Raw genomic sequence first — 22,077 nt, 5'->3', positions numbered from 1 at the left:
TATTTTCCGGGAGATGTATCAAGCCGTGGAGAGAGAGAAAGTTGAGAATTTGTCCAAATCAAATGAAGCTTCTAACTACAGGTATCATTTCATGTACTGTGCTAGATAAGTGACAGAAGATGATTGGGTGGTTTGGACATCTGCACTTTATCGCTCTCCAAGGCTTGATACATCTCCCCAAGAGTGCTGTATATAAAATATATGTCTGGCTGTTATACAGCAGGCCAGGAGCACCAGCAGGACAGTAGAGTAACAGTCATATCAGTAATAATTTGGGGACCCTGTGAAATTAGCATTCACTAAAGACGGGAGACTCAGTCAATGAATACATAAAACATTTTTTTGTGTATGTTAAAATATAAAAAGTTTATTAAGTGGAATATTTAATCAATAATATTTGTGAGACATCTCCAAAAACAGTCGGTTTTGGGGGCTGCCCACAAATATTAACCAGCCCCTGAATGTATGTATTGGGGACTGCAATGGATTTTTCAGATATCTATTGCGTTCCTCCTTTTTTGAACACAAAAGCAGCCACCAAAACTTTCTACGGCAGGTGGTAAACTGTGAAACTCACCAAGCTCCAGAATGCAAAGCATTTCTGAGCTTGGCCCGGCAGCTAATGCCATTTCTAAATGGCTTTTGTGGCCTGTGGGCTACATTATGCAATAATTCTCCGGAGAAGGATCCTTGGGATCCCTCTGCATTACTGTTTGCTCTCACATACGCAGTCTGACGATTGCACATGTGAACTAGCGCAGCTGGGGTCTAAACCCAGAAATAAAGTAATCGCATTAGCAATTCTTTTACTTCTTATACATTGCAGGGACGGGCATGAGTTTGGTACTCATTATGGCATAAAAGCTACACCTCTGGACTCACGAAGAGTCATCCTTCAGCACTCAGGAGAGGAAAACCCCCTTGGGGGGAAACCTCTGGGGAACCATGGCCTCAGGATCGCCCTTCCCTCTGGGCATTAAGAGGTGTACTAATGGAGGGGTCAGTATGCTATCCCAGCGCATGGGATCCCGGTGATTGTCATACCGATGCCGGGATCCCAGTACAGAAAAGACCGACAAGGGTGAGTAAGGGGTGTTCTCCCCTCTCCCCACCCCCTAGCCCTGCCTGTCCGCAGTCTAACCCTAACCTCCCCCCTTTGTGCCTAACCCTCCCGCGAAGGTGCCTAATCCTAACCTCCGTCCCTGCTGCCTAAACCTAACCCTCCCTCTCCTGCAGCCTAACCACCCCCCCTCCATCCCTGGTGCCTAAACCTAACCCTCCCTCCCTCGCAGCCTAACCACTCCCAGGGGTGCCTAACCCTAACCCAACCTACCCGCAGCCTAACGCTAACCTCCCCCCACACGCAGACTAAAGCTAACCCAGTGCCTGATGCCTAAACCCAACCCCCCGCTTGATGCCTAACCCTAACCCTCCCTCCCTCCGCAGCCTAACCACCCCCAGGGGTGCCTAACCCTAACCCACCATACCCACAGCCTAAACTTAATCTCCCCCCCCCCCCCCCCCGCCTGAAGCCTAAACCTAATCTCCCGACTAAAACTAACCCTCCCTCCCCCGCAGCCTTACCACCCCCGGGGGTGCCTAGCCCTAAGCTCCCCCCACCCGCAGACTAAACTTAACCCCCCCCCCCCCCCCCGCCTAACGCCTAAACCTAACCCTCCCGCCTGATGCCTAAACCTAACACTCCCTCCAATACAGCCTAACCACCCCCGGGGGTGCCTAACCCACCCTATCCGCAGCCTAACCCTCACCTGCAGCCTAACCCTAACCACCCGCGTGACGCCTAAACCTAACCGCTCCGCCTGATGTGCAAAACTAACCCTATCTCCACCGCAGCCTAACCACCCCCCCTCCCTGTGCCTGATACCTAAACCTAAACCCCCTTGCCCAGCCCTAAACCTATTATCGTGGGGATACGGGCGTCGGTATCCTTGCCCATTCGGAGTTCCAACGTCGGGATTCTGAAGAGTGTCGGGATCCCAGTGTCAGTATTCTGACTGCCGTAAACCCGACAGCCGGCATCTTTACCGCATTTCCTAATAGGTAATGCATATGTCCCAACATTTGGAGCATGTGTCCGCAGCTCTCCTCCCAGGGCAGCTATTCAGGTATCACCCACTGCGTGTAGATGAAGAGGAAGAGATGAAAAATCATTGTTAGTGGATGAACAAGCAGAGAGACAAACTGCAAACAGTGGTGTGGTTGTGTATAGAGAGAAATATCTCTCTATGTAAATATGTTACTCTACTGAGGACATGGAAAATGCCAAAAATAAGGACAATTATCCCAAAGGGCCCATTGTTTTTATACAATACACACATTGGGGGGATAAGTTCTCTCTTATAGTAATTAATGGGTACCTTCAGAAAATAAATTTGACTTGTAAATAATAAAAGCTATAAATTGCTAACATTTAGGGGTCAATCCGATTAGGTACGAGTTACCATTGCTGCAACGTTTCAACAGCATCCAAACTCACACCCTTCATGGCCAGATTCAGCCTATGGGGCTACCGGAAAGTGCGGCTGTTGTAAGACAAACTCGCACCTAATTAAACTGACCCCTTAGTAGTTAAATGTGATAAAATAGTAAAATTGTGGGCCTGATTCAGTTGTGGTTGTTGAAGCGATCGCTGCTGCAATCTTGCCGTTCACAATTGCATCTTGAGTCTGAGCAGTCGTAGGCTGAGCAAGTCTCCTAGACACAGGGGGCTTTCCAGCAGCGACACAGGTCACAATGGGTAATTTATGCACGCACACGGAACGGCATTTGAACGGACCATTACCACCTCAAACGCTGACTTCCTGTCAATCACTTTGCGATGGGATCCTCTATGTGAGCTTGATTTAATTTAATGCGCAGTGCAGCTTACACGCATGCACAGTGAAAAAGCATTGAGCCACTTGGTGCAACAGCAGCTCTGCATCCACATCTGAATCAGGCCCCCTGAGCGGTATGGATAAGGACTCTAGGGAAAGGACTATGTCACCTTTATCATATGTAAAGATAGGGAAACAGTCACTTGTTACAGCTCCAATTCACATCATTTATACCATTCTGTACCATTTCATCATTTGGTTATTCTAGTGGAGAGTGGTAAAGTACCAGCCAATCAGCTCCTAACTGCCATGTTACAGGCTGTGTTTGAAAAATGACAACTAGGAGCTGATTGATTGATAGTTTATCTCTCTCCACTTTATCACTCCCAGGCTTTGTACACCTGCCCCCACTTCATTGATATACTGTAAATGTCAGCCATTTCACTATCTCCCCTGGTCTGTATTGTTCTTCCCCCGATCTGTATGTTCTGTACCATGCTCTCCCCACCCTTCCTGTATTACAGAATGTTCTACATCTCGCAACCTCTAAAAATGTATGTCCTTCCTCTATATGTCCTATAGAGTACGCCACAATTTCTATGTTTTTGTATTGTGCACCCGCACCATCTGTATGTGCTATACCAAGTTGCCCCCTTCTGCATGTTTTGTATTGTCCGCTCTCCCCCACCATAGACCCTATGTTTTGTACTGTGCTCTCAATACCCCCCACCACACACACAATTACACTAGTATGGTAACTTACCTCCTGCATGCTATTCTTCAGTCACTAATTCCTCTGCGACCAATCCCGTCGTCTTCAACTGACACTTTGCAGATCTCTTTGCCGGTCACCCGACACTCTGCAAATCTCTTTGCCAGAACTTTGCCAAATGATGATCTAAATAACCAGAATTTCCTGGTCAGACATGCTATATGTATAATTATACTACTACATTTTGTTACGTACTTTCATTTTTATTCATTTGCAATTTATCTATTTTATTGACTTTTTATCCAAAACCCAAGATCCTTTCTCATAGAGACCCAAGTTATCTGCTCCAGGTTTTATCTTCCCTAGTGCTAGGACCCTGTTAGTATCATACACTGGGCCTAATTCAGACCTGATCGCAGCAGCAAATTTGTTCTCTAATGGACAAAACCACCTGCAGGTGGGGCAGATGTAATATGTGCAGAGAGAGTATGGTAACTTACCTCCTGCATGTTATACTCCAGTCTTTGCTACCTCTGCGACCCCTCCCGTCGTCTTCAACTGACACTTTGCAGATCTCTTTGCCGGTCATCCGACACTCTGCAAATCTCTTTGCCAGATGATCTAAAAAACAAACAAGATACTTTCAAAGTTATCAATATCCCATATATCTATTTTATTAACTTTTTCATCCCAAAGCCACGATCCTGCCTCATAGAGACCCAGGTTATCTGCATCCCCTGTATGTGTGCTTATCCTCCATACTGCCCTCTTTATTCTCGTAACACTACATTTTCTTTTTCATCCACTAGGGGTCACTGGAGTACTCTTGGGATATGGACGGCATAGCAGAAACAAAGGCACTGAATATTTAAATTTAGAACTCTCCACCCCTCCATATCCCCGAGTACCTCAGTGTTTTTTCTGTGCTCACAGCACTAACAAGGCTTGTGTGGAGTTCCCACACTTAGTTGAAGATTTTATTAATTTTTCATTTTTGCTTTTACATTTTTACTTTTTTACATCCCTTCCCAGTTTCTGGAAAAACATGGGTCCGGGATAGTGCCGCTGCAAGCAGCGCATGGCGTGTCGGTCCTCACAAAGAGCACCCTCACAGCCACAGGCAGCTCACTGCCTCCTGCAACAGCTGGACGGAGCTTACAGATAGAAGCCCCGTCGCAGCCATGAAGAAGGGATCAACTGGCAGGAACAAGAGCTGGACGGAGCTTACAGAAAGAAGCCCCGTCGCAGCCATGAAGACGTGATCAGCTGGACGGAGCTTACACATAGAAGCCCCGTCGCAGCCATGAACGAGAAGCCCCGTCGCAGCCAGGAACAAGAGCTGGACGGAGCTTACAGATAGAAGCCCCGTCGCAGCCCTCCCTACGAGACAAGGTATGCTGAGGGGAACGGGGCGGTCAGCGCGCGCTGCCGCCCCGCTGTGTGGGGTCCGTTTTCTTTACCGCCGCCCGCACCCGCCGCTAATACCACGCCCGCCCCAGCCGCTCCGTCCGCGCTGTACGGACTTCAAAGCCAGGGAGACCTCCGCAGCACAGCGCTCTCACTAGCACCGCCGGAAGCCGATACGCGCCGCTCCAGCCAGCCGAACACTCGGCCGCTCTCCTCACAACGTTCCCTGCCTCCCTGCAAGGTCAGCTTCACGGCACCCGCTCCCCGCTGCGACACGGAACACAGGGGGAGGTGGGGGGGACAAGCCACAGGCAGCGCTGCTGCAGGGAAAAATATGTTAGTAAAATATGACAGGCTGCCACATTCATATAGATTATATTAATAACCTAACCTGTGATTCTCCCTGTATAATAGACTATTGAGCCTATATTCACATAGAATGTATTGTAACCTGATCTGGGATTATCAGTGTAAGCATGGCATTTTAACCATGCTTCCTGTTTCTTCCTCTTTCTAATTCCAGAAGGTTCCTGTCCTACAACAGTACTCCACCGGAGGCGCAGGGGTGTTAGTGGGAAGTTTTGCTTCAGCTTTTATATAGGCTGGCAAAGTGAATGCATTTCGGCCATATATATATATATGTATATTACACACCTTAAGTAACGCTTTTACTGAGCGTGCAAGTGTCGGTCTTTGTTTATTGTGTGGTTTCCACTCCGGAACCAGTTTTCATTCCTATGCTACGCAAATGTAATGGCTGGGCTGCAATTACAATTGGCCACCGTTCGACACGACCGGTTAGATCCGAGTCTCGGAAAAGACCGTCAAATCTAACGGATATTAATTAATTGGTCTTATACTTTAACCGTTTCTGCTGTGTTGCGGTCTGACAATTCTATGCCAAACCTCACGACGCTACATAAGGGTGAGGAGGGCACATTAGACCAGCAGTCACAAGTGTGTTTTTTTTTTTTTTTGACAGCCCAGACATTGATAATGACCAGTGCGTCAGTCTCTGAAGTTTACAGAGACTAAGGAGCAATCGGGCTCTTATTTAGGATATCTTAAGATGTTAGTAGAAACGCAAAATAACCGAATAACCGGTTCTATACCTCCCAGATTTAATTCTATTTACCCGTTTCCACACAGTGACATCTACATTGGAGAATCCGCCATTGGTGGATTCGTCTGTGTCAAACCTTATAAAGACCCTTCAAATGTAAGACAGTGACATCTACATTGGAGAATCCGACATTGGTGGATTCGTCTGTGTCAAACCTTATAAAGACCCTTCAGATGTAACATAGATTTGGGTCACTAAGGCGCTTTTTGTATGGAAACAATGACGATCACGTTATACTTATCGTTAATCAAATCGGAGAAGCTGCTAAGTAGCTATGTACAGCTTCTGCTGCCGGCTGTTAGCTCGCTTCTCGCCTTTCATCGTCGCTAGTTACAGCACGACAGGTTCTCTGGCTGCGTTCTTGGCAAGCAGAGTCAGAGGTCAAAAGAATACGGTGGCCAGAAGTTGTTTGGTCCTAAAATTGACAAATGCATTTCTCAGGCCAAGGCGGAGGGGAGAGAGTCTAGTTTCCTGCTGTTGCCTCCACTGGTACCAAGACGGAAATACTCTGGTCCGGCGTTCACTTTAGACTTCAGTCCTGTCAAGGCTGTGGTACAGCCACGCCTTGTAACACCAGGGCGCTAAAATCATCAACAAGCCAGTGGCTTGACGGGCTCCCAGGCCATTTTGGATTTCCAATTGTGGTAGCGCGCCTTCAGATGTTACATTTGCCGGGATTCCAGACATCCACTGATGGATGTATCCGCAATTTAGTGTTAAAAGAAAGCTGTCTTCCGCCACTGCGTTTTTGTTGTCAAAACTGGACTGTCTCTGTCGGACGACAAGAAGGCGTTTTGGCAGATTGCCATTCAGTCTCTGCTGGATTCAGCAGTTTTTAATTCCAGCCTGGTACACCAACAAGGTCAGGGTTATTATTCCCATCTGTTTGTGGTACCGATTTCGGAGGGATCCGTCTGTCTCAATCAGTAAGTCACTTACTACAGATTGAATATGGAATTTCTGCGGTCAGTATTTGCAGATTTGAAGCCACAAGATTGCATGATTGCGCTTGATTTCAAGGATGCGTACTTACACATTTCGATTTGGTCACCTCATCAGAGGTTCTTGCATTTTGCAATACGCCACACAGGCCCTACCGTTTGGCCTCTCGTCAGCGCCTCGGGTATTCGCCAGAGTGATGTCTGTGATAATAGCTCATCTCAGATCCCTGGCAGTGACTATCGTTCCGTACTTAGACGATCTGCTCATGAAAACTCCGTTTCAACAGATGTTCCTCCAACTTGCGCTGATAACATACACCCCGGTTGGAGTGTCAATTTCAAGAAATCGCATCTATTTCCGTCTCAACGACTTCACTTTCTAGGTATGATTCTCGATACGGTAAATCAAAGAATTTCCCTACTACAACAGAAAGAACAGATTATTTATCTGGTACAATAAGTGCTCAAGCCACGCACACTCTCGGTACTTTTGTACTATTAGGAACAATGGTGGTGGCTTTCGAAGCGCTTCAGTTCGGAAGTTTTCCCTCCCGTCCATTTCAACAATAGTGGTCGGCCTCGCATTCTGCAGATTTCCCACAGGGTGAGGTTGTCGGCAAGGGCGAGGGTGTCTCTACTCTGGGGCTCAAGGTTCACAATTTAACCGCAGGCGGCGGCTGGAATTGAATAATTCTAACGGCGAACGTGAGCCTCAGAGGTTGGGGAGCTATAGTTCAAAATTGTCAGCGACAGGGTCTCTGGGCGGATCACGGCAAATTGCTGTCTAAAAATGTCCTGGAACTCCGCGCAATTTACAATGCACTACGACAAGCATTACACATGCTTCCCTCTCAGACTGTCCAAGTGCAGTCAGACAACGCGACTGCAGTCGCATACATCAACAAACAAGGAGGAACGAGAAGCCGCATGGCAATGCGGGAAGTAGCTCGAATCCTCAATTGACAAAATACCACCAGGTGATATTGTCGGCAGGGTTCATTCCGAGAGTGAACAACTGGGAGGCGGATTATCTCAGCCGTCGGGATTTTCATCCAGGAGAATGGGCATTAAATCCAGAGGTGTTTCAAAAGTTGGTCTACAGGTGGAATATCCTCAGGTGGACCTGATGGCATCTCGCAACAATTACAAACGCCCCAGTATGTGCCCGGAACGAGAGATCCAAGGGCAGTGGGGGTGGATGCTCTCACAATCGCGGGCCCGTACAGCCTCGTGTATCTGTTTCCACCGTTTTCCGCTGCTCTCTCAGTCGCTAAAACGGATCACAAGAGAGTCCGTCACAGTCATACTGGTGATGTCTCATTGGTCTCGGAGAGCTTGGTTCTCGGATCTCCGCGGACTACTCGCAGACGATCCTTGGCCGCTCCTACTACGTTCAGACCTGTTACAACAGGGTCCGTTCTTTTACCCCTATTTAGCGCGGCTACGTTTGACGGGGTGGTTGTTGAGACCGCCCTCTTAAGAAGAGAGGGCATTACAGTATCGGTTATACCAACCATGTTACGAGCTATGAAGCCGGTTACGGCAGCTCATTATTACAGAATTTGGCGTGCCTATATAGGTTGGTGTGAAGCTCGGAAGTCCGACATCATCTTTCCAGTTATTCCGTCTTCTGTTATTTCTACAGACGGGTTTAAATGGAGGACTGCGTGTATCTACACTAAAGGTGCAGGTATCTGCTTTGTCAATTTACTTTCAAAGACGATTGGCTCTATTGCCGTCTATACACACCAAGGTGTCCTCAGAGTTCAGCCTCCATTCATTCCACCTCTAGTGCCATAGGACTTGAATCTGGTTTTAGATTTCTTACAGTCTTCATATTTTCAACAATTACAGCAAGTGGATATAAAGTTTCTCACTTGGAAAACAATTTTTCTTCTAGCCGTAGCTTCGGCAAGGCGTGTTTCAGATTTGGGTGCCTTGTCATGCAAGCCACCGTATTTGGTGTTTCATGATGACAGAGAGGAACTTCGGACGAAACCCGATTTCTTACCAAAGCTAGTGTCATCTTTTTCACATCAATCAACCAATAGTAGTTCCTGTGTTGACAGCACATTCTGGAACTCTGAATGTGGTACGCGCATTACGCGTTTGTGTCCCGAACGTCTACAGTTCGTAATACGGATACGTTGTTGGTTCTCTATGATGCTGCCAAGTGGAGGCCAGCTTCTCAGCAGACCTTATCCAGATGGATAAAACTGACTATACGTCAGGCTTACCTTAAGGCTAGGTTACAGTCGCCTACATCAGTAATAGCTTATGCCACAGGTTCTGTGGGAACGTCATGGGCAGCTGGTCGTGGAGCTTCTACGACGCAGCTTGACCGTGCGGCTACATGGTCTTCAGTGCACACGTTTGTGCGCTTTTACAAGTTTGATACGTTTGCGGCATCAGCATCTAGCTTTGGCCGCCTAGTGTTACAGGTGTCAAACAGCTCTCCCGCCCACAGGGGAAGCTTTGGTACGTCCCAAGAGTACTCCAGTTACCCCTAGTGGATGAAAAAGAAAATAGGATTTTGGTACTTACCAGGTAAATCCTTTTCTTTGAATCCATAGGGGGCACTGGACGCCCACCCAGAGCAGTTTTACCTGGGTTGTATTAAGCTCAGGGGATCTTATGGTAACACATTTTCACCGACTGGTTCAAATTATAAGGTTCTATCGGTTATGGTGTCAACTGTTTCGTTGTCAGTAACGTTATGTGTCAACTTTGTTGTTGTCCGTTATGTTATAGGTAATTCTCCATTGTCAACCTCTCTATAGTTCCTGTTCGGCTCAGTAAAAAACACTGAGGTACTCGGGGATATGGAGGGGTGGAGAGTTCTAAATTTAAATATTCAGTGCCTTTGTTTCTGCTATGCCGTCCATATCCCAAGAGTACTCCAGTGCCCCCTATGGATTCAAAGAAAAGGATTTACCTGGTAAGTACCAAAATCCTATTTTTATTCCTAAATATGTCGTTACTTCCTGTACTTCTCCTATTTATGTGTCCTTGTACCTGTATTCCCTGTTCTGTCTATCTTGTCTTGCCTTTCAGCAGACTATACTGCACTGTGTCTTCCTTACCCCTCTCCATCATACCCTGCTATGTAGGACTCACCTCCTCCTACCTGTCTTCCTGCATGGTAACTGGAAACGTCAGCAGCTGTAGATAGAATGTTACAGGAAGAAGCTTTGGGATGTAACGGTCTAGTGATGTCACAGGCTAGGTGTGATGTCACAGTAACCAGCTGCAAAGCTACCAAGTTACAGCTATCTTACATATACATTTTCTACATCAATTACAACTGGATATACATGAGTTTCTAGTTTAAAAAAAAATGAGACTAGTGTAGAAAATGAAGTATAAGGCAATGTTGTACAGAGTGCCTCAATATATAGATAAATGGAAAATATAAGTGACAGAAATTTCTAGACTAAATCACTGCTTATATTTTATAAGGATATAACGCTCTTTATCTAAGAGGCTGAATAAATCATTTTCCGTTATGTGTGTGTGTGTATATACAGTATATATATATATATATATATATATATATAGCGAGAGAGAGAGAGAGAGAGAGAGACCAGGAAACTCACGAATTATACAGTTTCTGTGGCTGGCTGACCTCAAGTCTACATTTCACCTGGTTTAATGAGCCACAGAACCTGTGTAACCCATGAGCGTATAAACAGGAGATAAGAAATAAGAGTTGTCTTTTTTGTGGCGCACTAGAAATGTATTATTCAATACCAGCGTATATAAAACTTAAAGGCGGGCCCACAAGGTGACATTCACAGGGAATAGGTAATGACATCCACTCGACTTGTTCACACCCGCTGGACGTGTTGGAAAGAGGTTGAGTGGACAGTGAGCGTGGCTGTGCCCTGTGGCACCACGTGGCACCATTGTACCGACAGCCGGACTGCTGAGAATGGAACCTGGAGGGTACATAACTTTTTGGTTTTCATTTCATCTCATGACACTCCACCCAAAGCTACTCTTCTGGTTATCCTATCAACTAGGACAACAATGAAGGTGACTCCATAACATTTCTTCCATTGTTTTTCCATGTCACGGAAACATTGCATGAGTGTTACAGGTGGCCATCCTAATCATCTCTCCTTCACGTCACAGTAATGTCATTGTTAGTGATACATTATTTGGATCAAGCATCAAAAGGAAACTTAGGTATAAGTTTGGCTGGCATATCACTTATTGCATGACGACCTTGTGCCTGCGCTGTACTGTATGTAGACGGAGCATTTGGTTTTGCTAATGACTTACTTAGACTCCATAAGAGGGCATGCCGACATAGCATATTATTGAATGTTAACATGTATGATGTTAAACTCCATCTATAAATGTTCTGTTGCGAGACTTCCAATATGCTCAGAATAATATTGCTTCTGTGACAGATGATTTAGTATATACTAGCTGGAGTACCCGGCGTTGCCCCGGATTTTAAGATGTCTGTTTACAATAATAAATGTAAAGATTAAACACACAGTATGAATAACATTGTAGATAGCTGAATACCCATGCTTTGGTACGGGATGAGCATGATAGGTTGTTAATTTATGTTGGTTGGAGATCTAGTATATAGCCATATCTTGCTTCCCTGATGCACTTTGTGTAGTGACCGGACCCCTTTTTGGTCCCCCAAGGGACCCTGCTCTTCGCACTATACAACTATCAGTCTGTGGCTTCCTGCTGCCTCCATTCCACTCCTCACATCATGTCACTGGCCCTGTCACATGCAGCCCTGTCATCACTGAGATCTCATGCATGTCCTGATATAGTGTGTGCTGCTGGCCCACCCCAGGAGTGCTAGTGGTGTGTTACCCTCACCGTGTTTGTTCCCAGAGTGTAAGTCATATGTGTAGCAAGTTTGGTGTAAATTGCTCCAGGCATTCCAGAGTTATGCTGACTGCTGAAAAACTCTGTGCTGCTGCCTCACCCCAGGGGTGCTAGGGGTGTCTTACCCCCACAGTGTTTGTTTCCAGCTTGCAAGTCATATGTGAACCAAGTTTGTTGTAAATTGCTCCAGGCTTTCCAGAGTTATGCTGTCTGCTGAAATACTCAGTGCTGCTGTCCCACCCCTAGGGGTGTCTTCCCCCCACAATGTTTGTTTCCAGATTGTAAGGCATATGTGTACCAAGTTCTGAGTACATTGCTCCAGCACTTACGGAGTTATGCTGTCTCCTGATATACTCTGTGCTGCTGTCTGCACCCCTAGGGGTGCTAGGGATTTCGAATTGTTTTAGTTGCCTCGGCCATGTTTTAATACGCTCGTATGTAAAATTTCACGATCGTCGCTTGTAAACTGTGGATTTGTATAGAAAGAGAGAAGGACGGATTTTCGCTTTTATATAGTAGATACACATATGGGCCCTACACATTGAGTGATCCGCCGCCGAGCTGGCCAACATCGGATACGGCCGACGGGCGACCCGGCGGCGGGGGGCAGTGACGAGGGGAGTGAAGTTTTTTCACTCTCCCCGTCGCCCGGCTCCATAGAAGTGCAGGCAAATATTGGCCTGCATGCACAGGCAACGGGGCACCAGCGATGAATGAGCGCGGGTCCGCGCATTGTTCATCGCTGGTGCCTCCACACTGAAAAATATGAACGGTATCTTGTTCATTAATGAACAAGATCGTTCATATCTTTCACTAATATCGTGCAGTATGTAGGGCCTATTAGAGTTTACTTTGATATGTGACTGTCATACTTGGCAACATTTTATAACAAGTTCCAGGGATGCTTGGTGGCTGATCCCAGTGCATGGTGGAATGTCATGTGCGGATCTGTCTAGGGGGACTTTGGTGCACTACAACTCCCATTGTGTCATGTTTACTGGACTTCATTATAATGTGATGATTTGTTTTTAATTCATGTTAATTACTCATGTTCCATACATTTTCATTTATTACACTTAATGTGCACATAACACAGTGTTTATAGGGCCTAATTCAGACCTGATCGCTCGCTAGCGTTTTTTGCAGCACTGCCATCAGGTCAGAACTGCGCATGCATATGCACCGTAATGTGCAGGCAAGTCGCACAGGTACAAAGCGGTTTGTTGCTCTGTGATGGGTTTGTGCAAAGAATCCATTCGCATGGGCGATCGCAAGGAGATTGACAGGAAGAAGGCATTTGTGGGTGTCAACTGACCGTTTTCTGGGAGTGGTTGGAAAAACACAGGCGTTCCTAAGCGTTTGCAGGGCGGGTGTCTGACGTGAATTCTGGTCCCGGACAGGTTGAAGTGATTGCAGCGGCTGAGTAAGTCCTGGGCTACTCAGAAACTGCACAAAATCTTTTTGTACCGCTCGGCTGCACATGCGATCGCACACTTGCACAGCTAAAATGCACTCCCCGGTGGACGGCGACTATGTGAACGCAGGACTGCAAGAAACAGCTAGTGAGTGACCAGGTCTGAATTATAGAAACATAGAAACATAGAATTTGTCGGCAGATAAGAACCGCTTGGCCCATCTAGTCTGCCCCTTTTTTTTTTTTACATTATTTTTTATCTCTAACCTTATTTGATCCTTATTTCTTTGTAAGGATATCCTTATGTCTATCCCATGTATGTTTAAATTGCTCTACTGTCTTAGCCTCTACCACCTCTGATTGGAAGCTATTCCACTTGTCTACTACCCTTTCTGTGAAGTAATTTTTCCGCAAATTTCCCCTGAACCTCCCCCCCTCCAGTCTCAGTGCATGTCCTCGTGTCCTATTGCTTCTCTTCATTTGGAGAATGTTTCCCTCCTGGACTTTGTTAAAACCCTTGATATATTTGAAAGTTTCTATCATGTCCCCCCTTTCCCTTCTCTGCTCCAAACTATACATATTGAGATTTCTTAGTCTATCTGGGTATGTTTTGTGATGTAGGCCATGCACCATTTTAGTTGCCCTCCTTTGTACAGTCTCTAATGTATTAATATCCTTTTGAAGATATGGCCTCTAGAATTGAACACAGTATTCTAGATGAGGTAGTACCAATGACCTATACAGTGGCATTATTACTTCTTTCTTTCTGCTGCTGATTCCTCTCCCAATGCAGCCAAGCATCTGACTAGCCTTCCTCATTGCCTTGTTACATTGCTTACCTGCCTTCAAGTCATCTAAAATCGTGACTCCTAGATCCCTTTCCTCCTCAGTAGTTTCCAGTATAGTGCCATTAATGCTATATTTAGCCTTTGGATTTTTGAGACCCAAGTGCATGATTTTGCATTTTTTGGCATTAAACTGTAATTGCCACACTCTTGACCATTCCTCTAGTCTACCTAGATCCTCAATCATTTGTTTTACCCCACCTGGTGTGTCTACCCTGTTGCATACCTTTGTGTCATCTGCAAAAAGGCATACTTTCCCTTTAATGCCATTTGTAATGTAACCAAAAAATATATTAAAAAGCACTGGTCCAAGTACAGATCCCTGGGGTACTCCACTGGTAACATTTCCTTCCTGTGAATGCACTCCATTTACCACAACTCTCTGTTTTCTATCCTTCAACCAAGATCTTATCCATTCAATAATCCTAATATCCAATTCCAAACTTTCAAGTTTATTTAGCAGTCTGTGATGTGGAACAGTGTCAAAAGCCTTACTAAAGTCTAGATAAGCTATATCCATGGCTCCACCTTTATCCATCACTTTAGTCACACAGTCAAAAAAGTCAATAAGATTTGTTTGACATGATTTCCCCCCAGTGAATCCATGCTGTTTGGGATCCTGTAAATTGCCGGATTTGAGATAATCTACAACTCTTTCTTTTAAGAGTGTTTCCATCAATTTCCCTACTACTGATGTAAGACTCACTGGTCCGTAGTTGTTTGCCTCTTCCTTGCTTCCACTTTTGTGCAGTGGGACTAAGATTGCTCTATTCCAGTCGTATGGAATTACTCCTGTAGCTAATAACTGGTTGAATAATTCTGTCAATGGTGCTACCAGCACCTCTTTAAGTTCTTTTAGTATCCTTGGATGTATCCCATCTGGCCCCATAGATTTGTCCACTTTCAGTTTTGAGAGTTCTGTTCTCCTCTGTAAATGTACTTGTTTTATTTTCCTGAATATCCCTGCAACTTAACTGTGGCCCCTTCCCCTCTCTTTCAGTAGTAAATACTGACCAAAAATAATTATTAAGATGATCTGCTATTAAATTGTCTCCCTTAACAATACTAGTCCCAGTGTCTGTCTTTAGTTTTATTATTCCGCCTTTTGTTTTTCTCCTTTCGCTTATATACCTAAAAAAAGTTTTGCCTTCTTTACCCACTGACTGGGCCATTTTCTCCTCAGCTTGTGCCTTTGCACATCTGATTACCTTCTCAGTCTCCTTCTGTCTAAGAAGATATAGCTCTTTGTCTTCATTATTTTGTGTCTGCTTATATTTCCTAAAAGCCATCTTTTTTGCTTTCACAATATTTGCTACTTCTTTTGCAAACCACACTGGCTTCCTTTTCCTTGTGTTTTTCCTAACACTTTTGATACAAAGGTCTGTTGCTTTTAATATTGCACATTTTAATGTTTCCCACCTCTACTGCCCTACTTCCAAGTTCTTCCACTCTGCCAAAGAATCGCTTACACATTTCTCTAACGTCCTAGTGGATGCTGGGGACTCCGTAAGGACCATGGGGAATAGACGGGCTCCACAGGAGACTGGGCACTCTAAGAAAGATTTAGTACTACTGGTGTGCACTGGCTCCTCCCTCTATGCCCCTCCTCCAGACCTCAGTTAGAATCTGTGCACGGAAGGAGCTGGGTGCATTTTAGTGAGCTCTCCTGAGCTTGCTAATAAGAAAGTATTTTAGTTAGGTTTTTTATTTTCAGAGAGCTTCTGCTGGCAACAGACTCTCTGCTACGTGAAACTGAGGGGAGAGAAGCAAACCTACTAACTGCGGCTAGGTTGCGCTTCTTAGGCTACTGGACACCATTAGCTCCAGAGTGATCGAACACAGGAACTTAACCTTGGTCGTCCGTTCCCGGAGCCGCGCCGCCGTCCCCCTCGCAGAGCCAGAAGACAGAAGCCGGCGGGTTGAAGCAAGAAGACGTCAGAATCGGCGGCAGAAGACTCCTGTCTTCATATGAGGTAGCGCACAGCACTGCAGCTGTGCGCCATTGCGCCCACACACTCCGGTCACTGTAGGGTGCAGGGCGCAGGGTGGGGGGGGGGGCGTTCTGGGCAGCAATTGAGTACCTCCTGGCAAAAAAGCAGCATATATACAGCTGGGCACTGTAATATGCATGAGCCCCCGCCATTAATTTTACACAAAATCGCGGGACAGAAGCCCGCCGCTGAGGGGGCGGGGCCTTCTTCCTCAGCACTCACCAGCGCCATTTTCTCTCCACAGCTCCGCTGAGAGGAAGCTCCCCAGGCTCTCCCCTGCAGACTCACGGTAGAAAGAGGGTAAAAAGAAAGGGGGGGGGGGCACATAAATTTAGCGCATTAATCATATATACAGCAGCTACTGGGTAAACACTAAGTTACTGTGTGATTCCTGGGTCATATAGCGCTGGGGTGTGTGCTGGCATACTCTCTCTCTGTCTCTCCAAAAGGCCTTGTGGGGGTCCTGTCCTCATATAGAGCATCCCCTGTGTGTGTGGTGTGTCGGTACGCTTGTGTCGACATGTTCGACGAGGAGGGCTATGTGGAGGCAGAGCAGGTGCAGATGAATGACGTATCTCCGCCGACGGCGCCGACACCTGATTGGATGGATATGTGGAAGGTGTTAAATGATAATGTAAACTCCTTGCATAAAAGGTTGGATAAAGCTGAAACCTTGGGACAGTCGGGGTCTCAGCCCATGCCTGATCCTACAGCGCAGAGGCCGTCAGGGTCTCAGAAGCGCCCACTATCCCAAATTGTTGACACAGATATCGACACGGATTCTGACTCCAGTGTCGAGGACGATGATGCAAAATTGCAGCCTAAAATGGCTAAAGCCATCCGCTACATGATTATAGCAATGAAGGATGTATTGCACATATCAGAGGTAAACCCTGTCCCTGACAAGAGGGTTTATATGTATGGGGAGAAAGAGCAAGAGGTGACTTTTCCCCCTTCACATGAGTTAAATGAGTTATGTGAAAAAGCGTGGGATTCCCCCGATAGGAAAGTGCTGATTTCCAAAAGGTTACTTATAGCGTACCCTTTCCCGCCAGCGGACAGGATGCGCTGGGAATCCTCCCCTAGGGTAGACAAAGCTCTGACACGCTTATCTAAGAAGGTGGCCCTGCCGTCACAGGATACGGCCTCCCTTAAGGATCCTGCGGATAGGAAGCAGGAAAGTATCCTGAAGTCTGTTTATACACATTCAGGTACTCTACTGAGGCCGGCAATTGCGTCGGCCTGGATGTGTAGTGCTGTAGCAGCATGGACAGATAATCTGTCTGAGGAACTGGATACCTTGGACAAGGATACTATTTTACTGACCCTGGGGCATATAAAAGACGCTGTCCTATATATGAGGGATGCCCAGAGGGACATTTGCCTACTGGGCTCTAGAATAAATGCAATGTCAATTTCGGCCAGAAGGGTCCTGTGGACTCGGCAATGGACAGGTGATGCCGACTCCAAAAAGCACATGGAGGTTTTACCTTACAAGGGTGAGGAATTGTTTGGGGACGGTCTCTCGGACCTAGTTTCCACAGCTACGGCTGGGAAGTCAAATTTTTTGCCATATATTCCCTCACAGCCTAAGAAAGCACCGTATTACCAAATGCAGTCCTTTCGATCACAAAGAAGCAAGAAAGTCAGAGGTGCATCCTTTCTTGCCAGAGGCAGGGGTAGAGGAAAGAAGCTGCACCATACAGCTAGTTCCCAGGAACAGAAGTCCTCCCCGGCTTCCACTAAATCCACCGCATGACGCTGGGGCTCCACAGGTGGAGCCAGGAGCGGTGGGGGCGCGTCTCCGAAATTTCAGCCACCAGTGGGTTCGCTCACAGGTGGATCCCTGGGCTATACAGATTGTGTCTCAGGGATACAAGCTGGAATTCGAAGTGATGCCCTTTCACCGTTACCTCAAATCGGCCCTGCCAGCTTCCCCCATGGAAAGGGAAGTAGTGGTTAGCGGCAATTCACAAGTTATATCTTCAGCAGGTGGTGGTATGCAGCACTCCCTTAACAAACGTCTGAACTTTGGCACCTTGGGATCTCAACGTGGTGTTGGGTTTCCTGAAATCCCACTGGTTTGAGCCACTTAAGACCGTGGAGCTAAAGTATCTCACGTGGAAGGTGGTCATGCTATTGGCCTTAGCTTCGGCTAGGCGTGTGTCAGAATTGGCGGCTTTGTCATGTAAAAGCCCCTATCTGGTTTTCCATGTGGACAGGGCAGAATTGCGGACTCGTCCACAATTTCTGCCGAAGGTGGTGTCATCTTTTCATTTGAACCAACCTATTGTGGTGCCTACGGCTACTCGTGACTTGGAGGATTCCAAGTTGCTTGATGTAGTCAGGGCTTTGAAGATTTATGTGGCCAGAACGGCTGGAGTCAGGAAAACTGAGTCGCTGTTTATCCTGTATGCATCCAACAAGCTGGGTGCTCCTGCTTCAAAGCAAACTATTGCTCGCTGGATCTGTAACACGATTCAGCAGGCTCATTCTGCGGCTGGATTGCCGCATCCAAAATCAATAAAAGCACATTCCACAAGGAAGGTAGGCTCTTCTTGGGCGGCTGCCCGAGGGGTCTCGGCATTACAGCTTTGCCGAGCAGCTACTTGGTCGGGTTCAAACACTTTTGCAAAATTCTACAAGTTTGATACCCTGGCTGAGGAGGACCTTGTGTTTGCCCATTCGGTGCTGCAGAGTCATCCGCACTCTCCCGCCCGTTTGGGAACTTTGGTATAATCCCCATGGTCCTTACGGAGTCCCCAGCATCCACTAGGACGTTAGAAAAAATAAGATTTTACTCACCGGTAAATCTATTTCTCGTAGTCCGTAGTGGATGCTGGGCGCCCGTCCCAAGTGCGGACTTTCTGCAATACGTGTATATAGTTATTGCTTAATAAAGGGTTATATTATGTTGGCATCCGTGGTTGATGCTTTGTTGTTGTTCATACTGTTAACTGGGTATGTTATCACAAGTTATACGGTGTGATTGGTGTGGCTGGTATGAGTCTTACCCTGGATTCCAAAATCCTTTCCTTGTAATGTCAGCTCTTCCGGGCACAGTTTCCTTAACTGAGGTCTGGAGGAGGGGCATAGAGGGAGGAGCCAGTGCACACCAGTAGTACTAAATCTTTCTTAGAGTGCCCAGTCTCCTGCGGAGCCCGTCTATTCCCCATGGTCCTTACAGAGTCCCCAGCATCCACTACGGACTACGAGAAATAGATTTACCGGTGAGTAAAATCTTATTTTTCCCATCCCTACAAAATCAGCCTTCCTAAAATCCAACACCTTTGTTTTTTTATGGGATGAGTCAGTCTCTGTCTTTATACTGAACCATACTGCTTGATGATCACTGGATCCCAGGTTTTCACCCACTTTTACGTTCGATATTCTGTCTCCATTTGTAAGTATTAAGTCTAATATTGCACCTTTCCATCTATACAAGGACGTAGCTACCATAAGTGCAGGGAGTGCAGCTGCTATGCAGAGCTGAGATGGGCAATCTTACCTGTCACAATTACATGTATTATATGCAGGGTGTAGCTACCATAGGTGCAGCTGCTTTGGGACCCACAGCTGAGAGGGGCCACCTTCCCTGTCACAGTTACATGTGTTATATACAAGGGTGTAGCTACCATAGGTGCAGGGAGTTCAGCTACCAGGGGCAAATTGGCCCACCAAGACACCATGACAGATTCCAATGGGCTGTTCCCATACCCCCCTCAGCCAGGCCGATTCACACTCACACTGGGCTGGCTCACACTGCTTCCAGTACTTGTGGTTCATTGGAATGCAATCCGGAAGTTAGGCTAGCGGGCACTTCCAGGTGCCGCTAGCCGTGAAAAGTGGTGAAGCTTTTCTACCAATGGGGGACCTTGAGAAAGTTAACCAGCCCAGCATTATCCTCTCCTGTCCCCTCCTCTCTTCAACAAGCCCGGCCCAGGAGCAGCAGCAAAGCAATGGTTGGAGTCGGGTTCACTACACTCGCTGCCACCCCAGCTCCCGCACTCTCACTGAACTGGCCAGAGCGGCGACTGAGCACTGAAGGGGACCCAGCAGAGAGGTTATTTCTAATTACATTATTTGTATTATCATGTTGGTGTAAGGGTTAGGGCGTCCCCGGTCACAATGTATGGTTTGGGGACTGGACAGGAGCAGGACGTATCTTGTTCTCAGGATGACAGCTGATCAGGATGCACTCACAGCCAGCCCTGGGACAATCTCTAATGCAAAGTCCTTCAGCCCTATAGATGTCCAAAGTCTGTCCATGATGATGGGCCTATTTATGCGGTGCCTACGTATGTAATGCGGTGGCTATGTATGTAATGTGGTGCTAGTCGTATAATGTGTACGTGTAGTGCTGTGCTATACCTGTAATGTTGTGCTATTCGTGTTATGTGGTGCTATTTGTGTAATGCAGTGCTATTTGTATAATGTGGTGGTATTCATGTAATAATGTGGTGGCTATGTATGTAATATGGTGGCTATGTATGTAATCAGGGGCGGATTGGCCACTGGGACAGATTCTGCTGCGCTGGTCCCCTGTGTCTGTGTTTCACTACTTGTGTGTGCTCCCTCCCTGTACTGTGCTGTATGTAGTGTGTGCTCCCTCCCTGTACTGTGCTGTATGTAGTATGTGCTCCCTCCCTGTACTGTGCTGTATGTAGTGTGTGCTCCCCCTCCCTGTTCTTTGAAACAGATAAGGTGAAAAAAAGGGGTTTGTAGAATGAAAAATCAATTAAATCAGAAGTAGATTAAAGTCATGGCAGCAGTGTCAGTAGATACTGAAAGTGGGCATATCAGTCCTTGTATATTCAGACGTACAGATGTGTATCAGGGAAGGGTATTGTAGTAGCTATGCATAAAGGGGGTCATTCCGAGTTGATCGCTCGCTGACGATTTTTGCAGCACTGCGATCAGGTAAAAAAACTGCAAACTGCGCATGCGAATGTGCCGCAGTGCACACGCGCGTCGTACGGGTACAAAAAGCATTGTTGTTGTGCAATGCTTTTAGCGACGAATCTATTCGCACAACCGATTGCAAGGAGATTGACAGGAAGAGGGCATTTGTGGGTGGCAACTGACCGTTTTCTGGGAGTGTTTGGGAAAACGCAGGCGTGTCCAGGCGTTTGCAGGGTGGGTATTTAACTTCAATTCTGGGACCTCCATCGCTAGAATCATCGCGCAGGATAAGTAACTACAGGGCTGCTCTTGTTTTGCACAAAATGTGTTCGTGTCGCTCAGCTGCACATGCGATCGCACACTTGCAAAGCGAAAATACACTCCCTCGTGGGTGGCGACAATGCGTTTGCACGGCTGCTAAAAGTAGGTAGCGAGCGATCAACTCAGAATGAGGGCCACAGTCGCAGGTAAACAATAGCGTAATGTAAAGCAAAGGAGGCCCCAACTGTGTCTATCTCAGAAACAGGACCTCTGAGGAGTGACCCCACCCTCTTGACAGGCCCGTCCCCCTCAACATACTCCGACCCCATTAGGGCTGCTTCCATAAATTTCTCAGACTGGTGTTCGATCCCAATCCGCCCCTGAATAGATATATACAGGGCCGGTGCAAGGTCTCTCTGTACCCTAGGCAAAGTTCCAGCGTAGTGCCCCCTAACCTGAAAAAACAAACAAAAACACCACAACCATCTCTCAGAAGGGAGATGCAGGTGGTTACTAGGTGGGCTGGGGTGAATTGCATCATTATACATACAGGTTGAGTATCCCATATCCAAATATCCGAAATACGGAATATTCCGAAATACGGACTTTTTTGAGTGAGAGTGGGATAGTGAAACTTTTGTTTTTTGATGGCTCAATGTACACAAACTTTGTTTAATACACAAAGTTATTAAAAATATTGTATTAAATGACCTTCAGGCTGTGTGTATAAGGTGTATAAGAAAGATAAATGAATTGTGTGATGTACACACACTTTGTTTAATGCACA

General features: G+C 46.6%; 1 protein-coding gene and 1 long non-coding RNA gene across 2 annotated transcripts in view; one reads left to right on the top strand and one right to left on the bottom strand.

The window, feature by feature from the left end:
• PITPNC1 (phosphatidylinositol transfer protein cytoplasmic 1) overlaps nt 1–22,077 on the top strand; it is a 478,249-nt gene that overhangs the window by 302,679 nt on the left and 153,493 nt on the right. The window lies entirely within an intron of this gene.
• LOC135057917 (uncharacterized) lies at nt 1,722–4,166 on the bottom strand. The gene is made up of 3 exons (XR_010244460.1): nt 4,050–4,166; nt 3,601–3,735; nt 1,722–2,136 (listed from the first exon to the last, which is right to left on the bottom strand). It is a non-coding gene; the product is annotated as an uncharacterized LOC135057917 (long non-coding RNA).

The sequence above is a fragment of the Pseudophryne corroboree genome, chromosome 3 (genome assembly GCF_028390025.1).
Source record: "Pseudophryne corroboree isolate aPseCor3 chromosome 3, aPseCor3.hap2, whole genome shotgun sequence".
Taxonomy (NCBI): Eukaryota; Metazoa; Chordata; class Amphibia; order Anura; family Myobatrachidae; genus Pseudophryne; species Pseudophryne corroboree.
This window is presented reverse-complemented; position numbering and strand designations above follow the sequence as displayed.